The sequence below is a fragment of the Ornithodoros turicata genome, chromosome 5 (genome assembly GCF_037126465.1).
Source record: "Ornithodoros turicata isolate Travis chromosome 5, ASM3712646v1, whole genome shotgun sequence".
Lineage (NCBI taxonomy): Eukaryota > Metazoa > Arthropoda > Arachnida > Ixodida > Argasidae > Ornithodoros > Ornithodoros turicata.
The window spans coordinates 81535512-81552528 of record NC_088205.1 but is presented as its reverse complement, the minus strand read 5'-3'; the positions used below and the strand labels follow the sequence as shown (position 1 = coordinate 81552528).

The 17017-nt window shown below is 45.1% G+C and overlaps 1 protein-coding gene across 1 annotated transcript in view; it reads right to left on the bottom strand.

The window, feature by feature from the left end:
* LOC135394974 (gamma-aminobutyric acid receptor subunit alpha-6-like) overlaps nt 1-17017 on the bottom strand; it is a 62034-nt gene that overhangs the window by 30429 nt on the left and 14588 nt on the right. The window lies entirely within an intron of this gene.

Below are 17017 nucleotides of genomic sequence, written 5' to 3'. Positions count from 1 at the left end.
AACGAAATTAATTGAAGTAAATGAAACCCCCTCAAAAAAAAAAAGAAAAGAAAAAGAGGAACTGCAACTCACAAAAGCTTTATGCTAGCGTATGCTGTCTACCCACAATTATGTCACGTGCTTTCTACAGCTAGAGCAGTTACACACAACAAGTATGGCACCAGCTTTCGTAACCTAGTTGCAGTTACACTTTAAGGCTACATTCGCCAAAAATGCTGCCCATAGTTACGCGTTAAATTGAAAAAGTAACTGGTTACCGTAGCTAGTCACTGAAAAAATTAATAAAAGAGCTGCAGTAAAATGTTATTTGCAAGTTGTAACTTAGATACCATCCAAGTTTGATTCTTTTTCCCTTCACCACAACCTTCGTCCCACTGAACCGCAGACATGGTATTCCACGATGAAAGATGAAAGTCACTGAAAAGGTTAGCCAGCTGTAGGGATCGAACCCACATCTTCTGGATTGCCATTGCCTGGATTGGATGGTATTCCAATTTGTGGACACGCAAAAAATAAGGCGAAAATGAAACGTCTCGAATTCAAGGCTAAAGAAATTTTGAAGCTTCACTGAGCGAACGACAACACCAACAACAACAACAATGTACATAAGAGAAGTGGATGTCTACGGCATTCGAAACATGTTCCCTTGGGACCTATTTCGGGGTCCAAGTTAAGACCTCAGAGCGCACAGGAGTCAGTCATGCGAGTGTGTATCGCCCAGACTTAAGTATCCTGACTAACGTACCGGTCCAACGGAATTCTCTTTATTTGAACTGTTTCTTTCGGCCTGTTTAGCTTAATTCGCATGCAGGAAGGCTTTGGTGTAATGAGGCCTTAAGAGGGAACGGTACATTGTTGACGAATTCGTCTGCTGAATAAGTAGCCAGTACGTGGCTCAAAATAGAGCGAGTGAAAGCAAACGCGAAGCAGCATGGCCTTATGATGCACTGCATAGCATTTGAACGCTGTTGCTTATTGGCTGTTTTTAAACATCGCAGTAGCATCGCGTAACAACTGGAGTGACGAGCGGTGTGCCGACGCGGACGGGTGAAGACAGCAGTGAGAAAAGGTGTGTGAGAGGTGTGAGACATTAGGGCATTAGTATGTGCCGTGAGCGGACTTGGTGTGATAATTCGTGACTGAAGTACGCCCAGGACATCCGCTATCGACCTGTTGTTATCTCACATCTGTCTGACAGCCTTTCCCGCTGTTGCCCTCTACCCATCTATCCGCGTCTGTACATCGCTCATAGCCCCAGTTGTTACACGGTTGCTACTACAATGAAAAAAAACATAAGAAAAGGTCACCCTAGGTGGTCCGGACATCGAACAATTCGGCCCGTACGGGCCGTTGAAGAATTCGACCCTTCACAATCACAAATTTTTCAAGACTACCTACGAACCATTCCGGAAATCATCGCTGGAAGTACGTTCCTGTTCTTCCAAGGACTCGCTACACTCTTAAAAAAAAAGGGTGTACTTTAACTCCTTTCCTTGCCACATATATAACACCCTTTTGGAGAGTACAATTACGCTCAAAAGGGTGTCTCCTCACTCTCTCAAGGGAGTAGCATAACACCTTCTCACTGCCGGGGAGTAATATTACTCTCCAGTAGGGAGAAAGGTGTTATGCTACTCCCTTGAGGGAGTGAGGAGACACCCTTTTGAGCATAATTGTACTCTCCAAAAGGGGGTTATATATGTGGCAAAAAAAGGAGTTCTAGCACACCCTTTTTTTAAGAGTGTATTCAGTGACGCTCCGCACTCAATCAACGACCAGCAATTTCACGGCGCCGCTTTCGCCTCGTACAAGCTGCAACACGCCACGGTCACCTTCACGATGTCACGCCGCCTCACGCTTCGACAAGAATGTCCTTGGACACCCATCAGCGACACCTCCCTGAGCCACACGCTCCAGTATCGGCCGCAGTACGCCGCTGTCGACCGCACCACAGTCATCCCCTACGTCACCGGGTCCAGAAAACCAACCCACGCTACCTTTGCACCTGGCCTTGGCCCCAATGTGCCTCATCTGCGGCAAGCCGGCAGCCAACCACCAGTTGGTAGCCAAGGGGCACCGGGACGACTGTTCCACCGGGGGACTCGCAGGGACACCACAGTGAGCTCCGTTCCCGGTCTCCACCTTCTTCGTGAGGGTCCTCCCTGAGGAGTCCACGCCGCTTCAGCCCATTACTGGGACCCACAGGGCGTATATCGCGCTTGCCCATGCCGCCATACACTGCCATAACCAACATAACAAGGCGTGCGCCCAGCCGTCCCGCGTCCGTGTCTCGTCCTCATTCTCCACCTTGCGGTATCGACGCGGACCTCAACTGCAAGCACCGCTTCGTGTCTGAGGAAGGGAGTGATGTAGTGGCCCGTGGACGACGACGACGCACCTCTACTACCGCGTGACATGGGCCTGTAGAGGAGATAGTCTTTCTCCACACGAGTCCTGACACAAGGTTCATGGCACTAGCTTCAGTTCTATCGGCAAAGTCCTGGAGTAACGCTACGGGTTGAGAATGCACAGGTTCGCAGCACATCCGGCCCTCCGGGACAGTTCATTATCGCCAATCAGGACTCAAGCAGGGGAACAGCATCTCTAATACACTTTTTAATAATAGTGCGTCAGCATGTGTCCTGGGTGGACTTGGTGTCATCCTTAGCGGGTGGACACGTCAGTGCGGTATGGCGTTATCGAAGTTTGTGACCAATAATTGTGAAACGTGACACCCATAAATTTGAAGGAACACAGAGCTCTCCAAGATATCCTCACGGTTCCTTGGGCGGGGGGGGGGATGTATGTAATGCTGATAAGGGGAAAAAAGGATGGAAAGGTTAGCCATGATGTAGGCTTGCTATTAAGCAAACACAAAGAAGCAAAAGGAAGATGAAGCAGCAGGGACAGAGAAAATTATGAAGAAATATAGGAAAAGACAGCTCCTTCACTAATCGTTTTGCAGACATTTCCTTGTATACAATAGGACGTAACTACTACTGTTACTTGACAATATTATAATAATTGAGAGTAGATTTACACGAAAGTTCCCGCAGGAGTTACTTGACACATGCAGTATTAACCAAGAAGATTCTGTACAAAAAAGAACAAAACTGCCGCGTGGGAGGAGATTAGCCCTTCTTTTTTTTTTTTTTTCGCTTTCGGAAGATTTGTGCCAGCCAATGGGCAAATCAGAGAAAGAATTAGAGGCTTACGGGTCATTATAGGGGCGACAACAGGCGTGCCTGGCCAATTAGTTCAAGTGCGGTGTCGTTATCCGGGTATGTGTGCAGGCAATGAATATCAGAGTGGCTTGGAACACACAGACAGGAAATTTCTGCCGGCACAGTATAGGATGTTCAAGCAGAACCATTCCATTCCAGTATATTCCAGGACCATTCCATTCAGAACAGGGTATTCCAGCTCTTCAGATGTGCGCCCTTACTCATATACGCCATGTTTGATAACAGACCCTCATACTGTAACTTCAACTCGTGATCTCTGATTAGAGGCTCAGCTAACTATAGATGATAGAACGATATTATATCTAGTCTTGATGGATGACTCAAATTTTATGAAAATGAAAGATGCTTAAAGAACGAGATCAGGAAGAAGTAGAACAGCACAGTTTGACATGAAAACATCCAGTATTGGGCAGTAACTAAATTATGAGTAACTTTGTAAGTGTAACTATTGTTACGTGTGATTAAGCCGTTGTTGTAATGGCCATCACGTCGGGTAAGCTAACGACAAAAATTGAGAATGCCCTAATGCAAGTATTCTTTCCTCGAAAATTTGGTGCACCTAAGAAAAAAAAAAAAAGAGGAAAAGAAAAGCACCCTCTATTGCTTACACGCATGAGTCTCCAAACGTCGTTTTGTCGTCCTTTACAACGTTATTGCGAGAGCTCTCCTAGGGAACGGCATTTTACACTGGGAAGGGGTTGGTTTGGACAGAAACTATGGAGGCTTGCCTAAGACAACTCGAAAGAACTACTGCTTTAGTGCAACGAGGATGTGAGGTAAGTGCGGCTGGACAAGTGCGAAAGTAAGGTTCGTGACATGCGCATCTACTGGGCTTTTTTTTTAAAGGGAAACTGCAAAGTAAAGAAGGCGGTTTCATGAGGTAACGCTGGATTTAACTAGCAACATTTCGCAAAAGTAGATTTAGCTTCAACTGTGATACTATTTTCGCGAGCTAAGTGTGAGTGTAGCTTAGTTACGTGCTTTAACGAAAAAAGAAGCCGATGTTCTCGCGAAGCGCTAAAGGTTATGGCGACATTTCAGTTCTGGCACTTACTCTTGACTGAAAACAACTGTAGTAGGCATATAGCTAACGCTATCCTTTTCGTCCACTTTTTAAACCTTGGTTCCACTAGCGTTTGTCATATTATCTCTTAACTGCTATTTGCCGTCATTTATTTATTTCATTATACCGTTTAGTTAATATTATCGTGCGTGGTTTTACACCTCGAGACAAATGTGACCACGAGCTACACCGCAGTGGTCGGTCTGTGGTGTCATTTTCCCCCAGCTGAATGTTCTCTAGCGTGCACGGAAAGCTCAGCACACAGCACACCGTATTTAACGTCCCTCACCGAAGGCGGTGTGTCTAAGCAACTTGTTACCTGTCATCAAGTTGCGGACGTCCTCCGCCGGGTTCGAACCCGCAACCTCAGTATCAGCAGGCAGAGAAGCTACCAAATGATTTAGTGAGGTTTGAGCCGGTCAGTAATGCTGCCAGCAGTGCTCAATCGTGTCGCGGCTTATCTGAAAGATCTGTACGGCGTTCGGTTTCCTTCATCTTTGTTTATCCACTAAAATGATGACTTGGGAAGCCAGAAGGAGGCGAACAGAAGAAGGGGAGTAATAGTACGACACGCAATGCAGAATGAATGTGAGTGCGTTAAACAGCATAGCTTCCGCTTACAGCATTCAGCTAATTACTAATGTTTCCCAATGTGGATAATAGATATAGTATAGGCATGTCCAGGTTCGAAGTGTGCTTTGCTGGTATAGTGATGCTATCAATGAATATGTTTATGGCAAGCAACACGTTTTCCTTGCTTAGTGTGAAAGGCGTAAAAAGCGGTTCGCGTACCGCGGTAGCGCGTAAAAAGCGGTAAAGTTCAACGGGACACGTGCATAAGCCTCGATTTGTGAATGGTTAGTATTCACGGAAAAAAGAGGTATTCATAAAACGAGGTTTGACATGAGGAAGGCGTCGTACGTAAATCGAGGTTTCATAAATTGAAGCAACGTTGTCATGGATAAGGCAAATACAACAGAAGCCTCACAACCGCCCAGTTCTATTTAAATTAACTGCTACGTATTTAACGACGGCAATTAAAGAAAAGGCACCAGCAGTGGAATTCGAACCCTCTCTGACCAGCAATCAGTTCAGTTTAGTTCAGTTCAGTTTATTTTTGCTTGACAAGGCACAGCCTCCCTGCGTTACATTCGGCCAATAGCTGCGGTGGGGGCAAATACATAGAATATAGAGAATACTGAGGGCATGGGTTCGAATCCAACAGCCGGTTCCTTTCCTCCAACTGCGATCGTTTTCATAAATTGAGGGTTTCTTTCTTTCTTTACCCTCAAGTCACATGGAATTACAGAGGGGAGTGGAAATAACAATGGAGCAAATGAAAAGTTACACATCAAATACGTCATAGCAAGATGATTGACCGTATTGCGTTTAGACAAGCGAAAAGCGTAAAGTGAACACGCAAATCCTGTGAAAACAAGATGGGGGTGCAAAACATCCTGTCCGTTCTCCCACGCTTGAAAACGGGGGCGGAGGAGAGAGCGTACGCCCCCTTCGATCCCTATACCGTCCGAGCAGCTCCGGGATCGCTCCCCATATACGGGTGTCGCATGGAAGAACGTGACCTTTAAGAGCCATGCTTCCATTCAAACGTCCTCGACAACTGTGGAGAGCGAAAACGTAAAGTCTATTTTCAGAGTGCGCTCGTTCATTTATAATGTAGCCCGATCAAGGAGGGCGGGTCTTTTTCTCTTCCATGCAGGAATCACTGAATAAAGCAGTTTCAAAAGCAGAGACACCTGGCGCAAGCAAGAAGAATGATGGAAGAGTGACTCACGGCTGCCTAATCAACCTCCTCTTCGTGCTTTGATATTTCACTCACGTCCTTCTTCACAGTGCGGTAATTCGGGATCTCTGGTTTCTCGCGGCGCCTTCGCTTCTTCCTTCCTAACTCAATGTTCGCGTTTGTCAACAGTGCAAAAAAAAAAAAAAAAGAAAAAATGAGCTTCAGCGTAAAGCTGCCGAGTCCTTGTACGGCATGTTCGGGATCTCGCTTTTGATGAGGTAAAAATGCGGGCGAAGAAAAAACTTTAAATGGAAGCATCCGGAGGGAAGTTGATGTGTACGTTGTCGCTACGAGGTCGCGCACGCTGATTTGCGTTTTTGATTTGGCGTACATATACAGGGTGTCCCACCGAAAAAGGACCAGGGGCTAAAGAAAAAAACGGAGTGCTCTACACAAATGGAACCAACTTTACGTGCTTGGCAGTTGTGTGGCCTATCCAAAAAAATTTTTTTCATCGCCCCTTGTCAATTAATTAGCGGTAATTAATTTTCGAACTTTTTAATTATTGGTTTTTGCTTAAGATGTCAATGAGGAAGTTGTAGTACATGTCGAAAAAGACACGACGGAAGTAGTTCGAGGTCGCTGTAGCTTGTGGTTTCGTTTTTTCCCGGGCTTAAAAGTTGATTTCAGATGCCGGGAGGACCACAGATCGCTGCGGCCAATTCGGCACCCGCGCGCGACGATTCCAGCTCCCTCCGGGGTACATTGACTTTGGGATTAGCGCTTGGAGACCATCCTTGGGCCACGTCACACAAGAGGAAGATATTTCACCTGTTTCACGGCACACCTATCAGAGTGCACTGCAATCGTCGCGCGCGGGCGCCGAATTATGGGGAGCGCGCTCTGTGGTTGCGCGCGGCTTCTGAAACCAATTTTTAAACCCGGGAAAAAACGAAACCACAAGCCATAGCAACCTCGAACCACTTCAGTTCCGTCTTTTTCGACATGCACTACAACTTTCTCATTGACATCTGAGAGCTAAAACCGATAACTAAAAAGTTAGAAAATTAATTACCGCTAATTAATTGACAAGGGGCGATGAAAAAATATTTTTGGATAGACCACACAACTGTCAAGGACGTACAGTTGGTTCCATTTGTGTAGAGCGCTCCGTTTTTTCTTTAGCCCCTGGTCTTTTTTTCGGCGGGACACCCTGTATGCACGGATGGAGATGGGGCAACATGAAAGAGCGTGAGACAGAGGAGGTTACCGTTACGACGTTACCAACGGCGGTGCTGTACGAGGTTTTCCGTCGTTTTTCCAGCACATTCAATTGGGAAGGATGTCGGTATACAACTCCCCCATGAAGTCTGCCCAAATCGCACACTAACCCTCGTGACTGCCACTCTTTCGTGCTGTCCTCTCTCCACCTGCGCCGGCCTGTACAACACTCATAGCTACAGTTGCTTCGATGTAGTAGCGCACAATCAAGCAAAAAACAATGCTAGTCAATGTTGAGGGCTATGCTGCGCTGGTGCCTGCGCTAGAAAGAAAGAAAAAAGAGAAACATTAGGCTTTCTGCATCAGTCTCCTTCCTTCAGTCGCCGACGAGACCACTGATGGTTGTCGTCCTCGACATCTGTAACGTCGATGTCGATTCAGTATTCTTCTGACCACACGTAACACGTCATATCACAGGAGATGACATTCCCTGAGATTGAGGGAAAACAACGACGAACAAGAAGCTTCTTGGTCGTAGTTGTCTTCCCTGAATCTCAAGGAACGTCACCTCCAGATTATCACCAGCTCGCTTGCATCCTACTTTTATGTTCAGCTGTAACACAGTTTTGAATGGACATACAAAAAAAATAAAGACAAAGAAAAAAAAAAAACAACGGCCCATGAGACCCATCCAGAACAAGAACTGCAGCGACTGAAGTCGTTTTTATTATTATTATTATTATATCTTTCTTTTTTCGCGTAGCAATCGCGTCCAATTATTAACCAGTTTATGACTATCGGAAGTCTCATCATTATTCTTAACGCTAGCGCAAGGATCCATTAAAGGCATCTCTGCGGAAGGCTCTTAAATACGAACGTGCTCTGATTCTTGCCACCATTGCTATGAAGAGGATTTGGGGCTCCTCTCGTTTGCGCATGACAGAGAGGCCGTAAAGATTCCGGCTTCTATGCCCAGTCGCAAGACAACGTATCCGCCACGTGAATGCCATCTGTGATTGTGTTGAGCAAAGAAAACGCTCGCAAAACACGAACGTTAGCCAAACCAAGAACAGTCCGGTAAAAAAACTGGTAAAAGAAACAGTCCGGTAAAAACTGCACCGCACCAGAAGGAAATTAAAAAAAAAAGGTCACCAGAAAGTGCTACATTGAAATCCGCTCACGATCGCTTGGACAATATAGAACCTTCCGTATAGTAAAGGTGATGGCTGTGAGGGAATTCAAGAAGAGAAGAAGAAGATTCACTGTCCCTCCTTCCCCTCTCCCCACTCCTTCCTGCTGTCCTCTCTCCATCTATCCACGTCTGTACGCCGTTCATAGCCACAGGTGCGTCGCGGCGCTAGCACGGAATTAAAAACGAAAGCAGCGTTGTCAGCACTTGTAAACTTTATAGTGAGCTGTGATATCGAAAGTGTATTTTAGGACCGCGTGCTAGGCATGTGTCGTCGAGTTCCTTGGTCTAATTTTAGTTTTTGTCGCGATTCCGTTCACTTTTAGGGGATGCAGATGTGCATGTGCATATGCAGTTCGGGAAGAGGGAGGGGTGATGCTTTTTTTTTCCTTTTTGTGGAGCTCATTCATATGGGGAGTAGCAGAATTCGTCGGGTGAAGACTTCAATTTCTTCTTCTGTTTTGTAACATTCAAACTCGAGCTAACTCAAACTAACCAAGGTGAGTCTGGCACACAAACAGATAGGACAAAGTTACAAATAACACATTTTAACAAACAAAGTTAAAACAAGTTTAACAAACAAAGTTAAACAAATAACACAAACACAAATAACACAAACAAAGTTAAACAAATAACACAAACACAAATAACAGAGCATGAAATGCCAAAGAACTTTAAAATACTCCGGGACAGTATTTATATAAGACAGTGCTTGAAAAAGACAGAGACCCCTATAAATAGGGGCTGACTTTTTCGGGTTTTATTTTTGGCCAAATTCGGGGGGTAAATATCGGGTGATATTTTTCATTTGAAAATTCGGGTGTATTCGGGTTAAATCCCGTTACGGCATATTCTGTCGTCAGAAATTCGGGTGTATTCGGGTGATTTGTTTTTTGTTTAATACAAATTTGTCTTATCATGGAACTAATGTTTAGCAATGTTATCAAACTTTATTTTAATGCACGCTTACGAGTGTGCCACGCGACCCGGGTGTTTTCGGGTAGATTCGGGTTAAACCCGAATTTTACAGATTTCGTTCGGGGGGTAAATATCGGGCAGATACGGGTTTAACCCTAAAAAGTCAGGCCCTACCTATACACCCACCAACACGCAACGCTACTTGGCACACGCAGCGCTCGTGTAGCCGTGGCGCTTCTCCATCACCTGCGTGATACCGGTCTTCTCAGCAGTCTGTGACATCGTGTGTGGGACGGCGGAAGACCTCTGACCCCACATCCATCGCCTTTCTCTAACTACACCAGGAACTTGGCTACCCAGGAAGGAATTATTTAACACGGAATAGCAAGCCGTCTTTTCTGGCTGACTTTTCCTGTCAAAATAAATAGATCCCCCACCACCACCAACCTGTGATGGTCTGTGTGACTGGCCACTCTCTAGTGGTACAAATGAGCTGGAGTTCACCGGCTCCACAACTGCGGAGTCACAACATTCATATTATTTTTACCTCCAGTCCGACCCAGAGAGCGGCGAGACCTGAACCCGCTCCTCTTGATTCCGTCCTGACAAGGCAACCAAGAGGTGTGAGTTCGATTCCCATCGCTGCAGGCTTTTTCTACTTCAGCCTCGTACCAATCATTCACTGCACCAGATAAAGCTAATTTCAGCAAGTCGTACGGAAGCACGCATGTGGGATTGCCAGATGCCGCAGGAAGTTTGTATTGCCAACTGTAGGATGGGACAAGACGCAATGCTTGCCCACATTGCAACGAGCAAGCCACTTATTCAGAATTGATTGATTGATTGATTGGAAAAGAAAAATATAGAGACGCGAGACCCGACAAAGTCGGGTAAGGCTATTCCAGAAAACAACCTGAACAGAAAAGAAAGAAGAAAACTGAACCCCGAATCGATAAGGGAACGAAGCACATACACTCTTCAAAATGAGTTTCACCGCATAGCACCGCATAGATTTGTGTAAAACGGGCGGCGTACGCCTTTTTTGTGACAATTATGAACAGCATAAGTGTCACAAAAAAGGCGTACGCCTCTCGTTTTCAACAAATCAGGGCAGATAACGATATCATTCGAGATGATTGTTGGCTAGGAGTGTGCTATGCGGTGAAACTCATTTTTAAGAGTGTAGTTTGATGCTTACTGAGCACATCTAATATGCTCTGGTCCAACAGCCGTCTTGACGGTGTTCTCAACTGATCAGCAGCGTGTAACGGTTTGGGAAGAAAAATCTATGGGAAGGATGAAAGATGGGATGGGAAGAGGATGTCCCCTGCACGACCTAGTACTATATGCTATACTACACTGCTATAGGTCGTGGCTCACTCTACCTTTCCAGCACATATGTACATGTGTATGTGTACACAGAGATGTACGGGTGTATACACACAGAATAGACTGGTAACGTGTGACGTTTCTTGTGGATTCACGTCCAGCATCGTCATCGCCACTTCGATCATTCCCGTCATCTCTCATCGTCATCACTCATCATTGTCACCACTCCTATTAGACCCCCTAGCTATATGGGGTAGCGTTCCACTCCTAGAGTGGAAAACCTCCCCACTTCATCATCACAATATATATGTTGTTGTTGTTGTTCTTGTGGATTGCATTCACTGCGTGAAAAGTAGTACACTCGTCCATATCAAAATATATTGAACTATTAAAGTACATATATTGAAATCTATGAAAGTATTAATGTCGAACAAGGTGTCAAGGTAAAAATGTTCGATGAAACATCGAGAGATCGATTCGAATTAAATTGAATCAGGTGTTGTGCAGTGAAGTTCTGGTTTTAGGATGCGTGTAGCCATGGGCGTACCGAGGGGAGGGGAGGGGGTGGAAAGGGGGGCCGTGGGACTCCAAGGTCGTTTGTGAAAATAGTGCGCACTTTAGTCATAGTCTCATAGGTCGCAATGATTATTCTCAGATGTCATGATAGAACACAATGATGATGAACACCCACACAGTGCACAACGTCCGAATCCAGAAAAAGATGTGGTAGGGGGGTGGGGGTGGGGGTGGGGGTGGGGGGTTTGAACTCTTGTCCCCCTCCTGGAAGCGCTTTGCTCCCCTTGGAAAAAAATCCTGGGAACGGCCATGCGTGTAGCTGCAATGCTGGTTTGTGTGCCCTGGCAGAAGCTCAGACATCAGGTCTTAAGCTCGCTGCAGCATCGCTAGACGGAACTAACGTCGAAATACTGAATCAATTCTGTTGAATTTCATATTGAAATTAACATACAGCGAATTACTGTAAAATAGAACCTGTAGGGTAGGTCTTCGACCTGAGGGTTTGTAGCCACAGGTCTGTACCCGAGTTCATTCAAGGCTATAGACGACTTGCTACCTCTGTATAACGCTAGTAATCTATTCCACGCTATTCCTCGTTTCAGAGACGGATGCAGAAATATGTAGCGGAGATACACTGACACAGTTACGTTTTTGAGGCTACACATCATCGACATGGGACGGGATGAGGAAGCCACACATGCGTGCACCACGTGCTCTTAATTTCGTCACTTGATGACTTCTCCATGGACGTCGACGCTAGGGAGCGATTTAGATGTAATGCATTCAGACACTCATCATGACTCCTCTCCGCTCTATAAATACCCAGAGAGTCCCAGAAAGCTTCTCTCGCGTTGCCAGCTTAAATAAAGTGGCTGCCTCCAAAAACTAAGAAAAGAAAAAAACAGAAAGAAAACTAAAAAAAGGGTTCTCCCCGTATCAGAGCGGGGCCAGGCACTCAGAATATCAATTTGAGAAACAACTTCCTAGTCGCAACCCAGTAGCAACGTGGAGCATCGTACACTCGAGGAGATGGGCCGATACTGTCGACCGGAATTATAGTATACCACGAGAGGTTAAACGAGTCAGGGATCGATTTTTATGCTCTCTAAAATGACAGATTCTGTCGACCTCGTTCTTTTATTAACGTCTCGATCTCACTAATTATTTAGGCTGGATTATGGTTATGTCTACACGTGTTTTTTTTAGAGGGGGGGGGGTTAACATTGGGTAGACGAGCGGTTTTTTAGTGGTTTGCTGTACACGCTCTTTTCTTTCAAGTTTAATTTTTCCTACACCACGTGTTTTTTGGAGTTACCAATATACTGACCAGGTCCGGGCTAACATCTTCATGTTTTTACTTCTTGCATCCAATACAATATAACCGTTAGAGGGAGATACACACCAAGGTTATAGTTTGGTTTATAGCAATATGATTCTTATTCTTACGAGAGCACGGTCTTGCAACGGAACTCAGAAACAGGAAATGATCAACTTTCATTCACGAGAACGTCTTTCAGGGTGTCGGTGTCTGCTAAAATTGCGCGGCGTACGCCGCTATGCGAGAAGTTGCGTGCACTGATGTTTGGCGGGTTTATAAATTTCGTGTTTGGACCGCGAAGCAACTGTCTACATGAGCGATGTACACACGCGACCCGTTGGGGGCAGCGGGCTTAGTGTGCATCATGTGTGCTTTATGAAAAACAGAAGGTTGTATGCGCTCTGGGCTAGCTTCACGGGGCACTGTGCCTACATTCACCCGGAAAGTCTACGAGGGAAAAAGGTGAGACAGCGCAGCCGATGGTGGTGGATCGCCATCACCTACCCGACTTTAGCACGAACTCCCAAGGTCATCACGGACTTTGAACACCGGAACACCGCCAACGAACTTATGATGTATCCTACCGGGTGCGAAGCTGATGCTATCACCTTCGACGCACAAGGTGTGTGGGAACCTACGCCTTCCCCCCACGATCTGAGTATTGGTAAACTAGAAGATACGAAGGCAGAAAAATAGGCGATGTCAAGTTGCCGGTGGTGAGTAACTCAAAGAGTGATATTAAACGGTAGGAACAACTTATTTATTTGCACATGGTAAACAAGACTTTCGTGCACGAGACTGCACTTCTTCAGGTAACCTGAAGAAGTGCAGTCTCGTGCACGAAAGTCTTGTTGCCATGTGTAAATAAATAAGTTGTTCCTACCGTTTAATATCGCTCTTTGATTTATTGGTAAACTAGTAAGAAACCATTAACAAGAAGTTTGTAAGTCAAACGTCGCCATGCCACGTTTGACTTACAAACATATGCTATACGTGCAGCCAAAGAGCTCCTGCTAATTTTTTCCCCCCTTATACATTAACAAGAAGGTTTCTTCCAACTCTAGCTGTGCGCAATTAGAAAACTTTTTCTAAACATTTTCGAAACAAATAAATAAACAAAAAAACATTTTCTAAAAGTTGCGTCGTAGCTCCGTCAGTCTGTAAAAAAAAAAAAAAAAAAAAAAAAAAAATCCCTAAAACGTGTTTTTCCTCGATGCTGTGCAGATAAACGACCGAAACGCGTCACTGGAAAAAACGATCAATGCGTCCTCGGAAAATGTGACACCGACGACAGCCCGTTGTCACCCGATGTGGCCACCGCTGCTCTTCTATTGATCTCAAAACCGAGAGAGAGAATTCGTTGGTCATTCATCGTTGTAACATAATCTTAGCGAAGCGGGCGACGCTTCCTCCAATTACTTCCCATCAGCTTAGCGAGACATTCGGAGCTTTGTTAATACACGTAACAACATTTGTGGTAATAGGAGAGGAGCAAAACACTGAGCTGAAAAAAAAAAAAAAAAAAAGAGGAAACGAGTGTTAACATTTTTAACGCTCTCTCTCTCTTTCTCTTTGTTTTCGTACACACCAATCAATCGAACGGAATTTCCGCTTTAGCAACACGAGATATTTTTTACGAAGCAGCCATGGGCACAACCTGGACGCCGACACAGGACGCCTTCGTAACTGCCTTCTTATTTTCTGATCTGCTGATTGCAATGTGATTAGGTTGTGTCTAAAATGCGGCGAAGTAGGCACAGTTATGGAAGATCGTGTTGCACAGATGGGTCATTCATGTGAAGGGCAAATTGTGGTTTTCTGTCTGCGTAATAATTTTACTTCTGTTTCATTTCTTATTTGATCGTGTTGACGGATGTAAAAAAGCTAGGAGGATTCGATTTATTTGATTTGTAAAGTATAGGAAAGCTATCCGCCTATCTCGCTACTCCTATATCAAATCTCATATTTGATTACAGTAGAAAAGTACATTAATGACACTTAGAAATGTCACTTCAAACAGTGACGTTGAACTTTTCTCTCTTTTTTTTTGTTGTTTTCTGTGTACACACTACTCTAATCTTAGAGACTATGGAGCAAAAATGGCCTGAGGCTGAATGTTCAAGCTGAAATCGCTACTTATTATGTATTAATGAATGACGTAACAAACACTTGCCTCTGGTCAGCTTTTGATTCTACTGACTTTACTTTTATGGTTTAACGTCACGTTCCTTTTTGAGGAGACTAGCTAGAAAAAAAGACTACTAATCACATAAAACCGCGATACGCAATTTGTGCTAGAACACTTTCCGTAAGAAGCCCTTCTGCTCCAACTCCTTTTCTTACCATATACCATATCGCTAGAAACTACTGAAAGCATTCCATTACAAAGCACACACCTTCGCAGTGTGTTCCCGGACAAAAAGCAGACGAGCCCAGCCTTCAAAAACAGCGGCATGACGCAAACATCCCTCTCCTCATTTTCTTCCTCACTTGCTTCCTGTACAACTGACGGCGGGATTTTCTCGCAACATCCCAGGAAGGGTAAGCGAGAGAGAGAGAGAAAGATTAAAAACTGTTACCCCTTCCCTGCGGAAATAAGGGTTGACAAAGACCACTGGCGCAGTTTATTCCTGCGCAGCAGACTGTGGACACCGAGAGGGCGAGGGTAGCCGGCCGAGCGGAAACCCGGGCCAGGTTTTGGGAGTCGTGGCACATGGCTCCATTTTGCACGGCCTGCACTCTCTGAAAGCTCACGGGGGTGCATTAGTACAATTTGACATTAGGAGAAATGACCAACATCCTCTTCACCGGTTACTATTTTAAGCGGGGGGTTCAACTGCCCGGAACGGAGGCTGATTGGGTTTATTGATAAAAAAAATTGTACGGCCGCTACATGACCTTTTCAAGCTAATGGCGATCTTGAGCAGACGCGCGCGGCAGGTACAGTTACGGTATCGGTGGCAGTCAATCGTAGCGAGGAGTGGTGCGGAATTATGGGATATGAGCGTTGATCAGTGAATGGAGACCCTGTCGTTAGGCGGTCGGAGTTCGTTCTGGACAAAGTAGGATATGATGAGTTCGGCAGCGCAGTGGGACATGAAGAGAGGGTGGAATAGCACACATTAATACAGTACGGCACTCACGTGTGAATGTGGCAATTTAGGGTTTTACGTCGTGAGATTATTATGCTCATATGTATACGAGAGACTCATTCAATGCTAGCACAGCGAAGCAAATGTGTGGCTCTCATCGATGTAGAGACGTGGACAGATGGAACTGCAGTAAGGCGTGGGAGAAGTCAGGGAAAACTGTGATGTCATCTGTTTGGAAAGTCTATCGTAAAAACCCACAAGAGTCGGTTGTGGGCGCTGTCACATTCCTGTCATTGGCATAGCTTTGGAATAACTACTGAGGAGCGAATGATGTATCCACACATGCTGTCGATGCTGATTGATGAGAAGAGCTTGCTAAGCTCAAAGAAATCTGAATCGTGCACTTCCGTATCAAATTCCGAGCCTCTACGTAAATAATTATATTCAATTATGATGCAGTGCAGGGAGATTGGATCAGCATCGCCCTTATTTGCTTCCTCATTACCGAGCTCGTCTACACTTAAACGTTCCACCTTCATCACCAACTAATAAACATAGTATTTCGCTCATATTCACTGCCTCCAATCTACTCCAATTACCAATTACTGCCTCATTATTATAGCGCTCACTGATCGTCAATGACACGTCACCGGCCGACCGACCGACAAACATTACACTGAAATATTCAACATTCTATGGTGTCCTGCTAATTACCTCGAATTATAATAATATGAAGTATAAAACTCATTAGCGAATAGTGTTGATATATTGAGGAAATTACGTAGAATAGATAGAAAATTTTGCTGCAGCGTAGATGCGATTGCATCGAATTATATTAACGTGTAGAAATAATTAGCGAATGTTGTTGAAGTGTACAAGCAATGACACAGAATCAGATCCGTGGGAAGGCGATATCGACACACAAGTTGTGGAATATGATTTCGAAAACCGCCGTGATGCCCCAGACCATAATCCATTAAATTGATAGAACGAAAAGAAAAAAGGCAAACACACTGAATGTAAACATTGTGATTAAGCCCTCATCGCTAAACGAGCCGTTTTCATGAAGGCTAAAGTGATTATCTGCACAAGGGGTTTCCAAAGCTGCTCTTGATTGAGCCCGGGGATAATCAACATCCACGAAGGTGCGTTCAACATGCTCGGGCATGCTAATGGGCTCGCCGTAGATGTCGGCTGCGAATTCGAAATGCGCAAAACGGGGCCTCGAAAAAAAAGAGTTAATTGCGCAAAAACTGTTCCAGCTCATCAGTAAGCGTTAGGAACTTCGATTGTGCCGGGCTTTCTGTAGGTCAGCGGGAGCCTCGCATATGGTTCTGGGATATGACTAACATGACGTTAGAACGGTTCATACGTGCATCTGA